The sequence below is a fragment of the Lethenteron reissneri genome, chromosome 24, assembly GCF_015708825.2.
Source record: "Lethenteron reissneri isolate LAM-NWPU_2019-01 chromosome 24, ASM1570882v1, whole genome shotgun sequence".
Classification (NCBI taxonomy): Eukaryota; Metazoa; Chordata; class Hyperoartia; order Petromyzontiformes; family Petromyzontidae; genus Lethenteron; species Lethenteron reissneri.
Genome location: NC_083802.1, coordinates 289,293 through 289,785, shown reverse-complemented (window position 1 = coordinate 289,785; position 493 = coordinate 289,293). Strand labels below are relative to the sequence as shown.

Genomic DNA, 493 nt, shown 5'->3' with positions numbered 1-493 from the left:
GTTCACAATGGCCGTGTCGGAGACACTGAGAGCCTGGGTTCGAGCCCTAGGTCTGGGTGTCTCTCAGGGGGTTCACAATGGCCGTGTCGGAGACACTGAGAGCCTGGGTTCGAGCCCTGGGTCTGGGTGTCTCTCAGAGGGTTCACAATGGCCGTGTCGGAGACACTAATAGCCTGGGTTCAACACTGGGTCTGGGTGTCTCTCTCAGGGGGTTCACAATGGCCGTGTCGGAGACACTGAGAGCCTGGGTTCAACACCTGGGTCTGGGTGTCTCTCTCAGGGGGTTCACAATGGCCGTGTCGGAGACACTGAGAGCCTGGGTTCAACACCTGGGTCTGGGTGTCTCTCTCAGGGGGTTCACGATGGCCGTGTCGGAGACACTGAGAGCCTGGGTTCAACACTGGGTCTGGGTGTCTCTCTCAGGGGGTTCACAATGGCCGTGTCGGAGACACTAATAGCCTGGGTTCAACACTGGGTCTGGGTGTCTCTCTCA

At 59.0% G+C, this 493-nt stretch overlaps 1 protein-coding gene across 1 annotated transcript in view; it reads left to right on the top strand.

The window, feature by feature from the left end:
- Nucleotides 1-274, top strand: part of LOC133346368 (leucine-rich repeat-containing protein 39-like) — a 12,378-nt gene extending 12,104 nt beyond the window's left edge. The window contains exon 10 of the mRNA XM_061557868.1: nt 1-274. This exon is cut by the window's left edge and continues 291 nt beyond it. The gene's annotated coding sequence lies outside the window, so the exon portion shown is untranslated.
- The last annotated feature ends 219 nt before the right edge of the window (nt 275-493 follow it).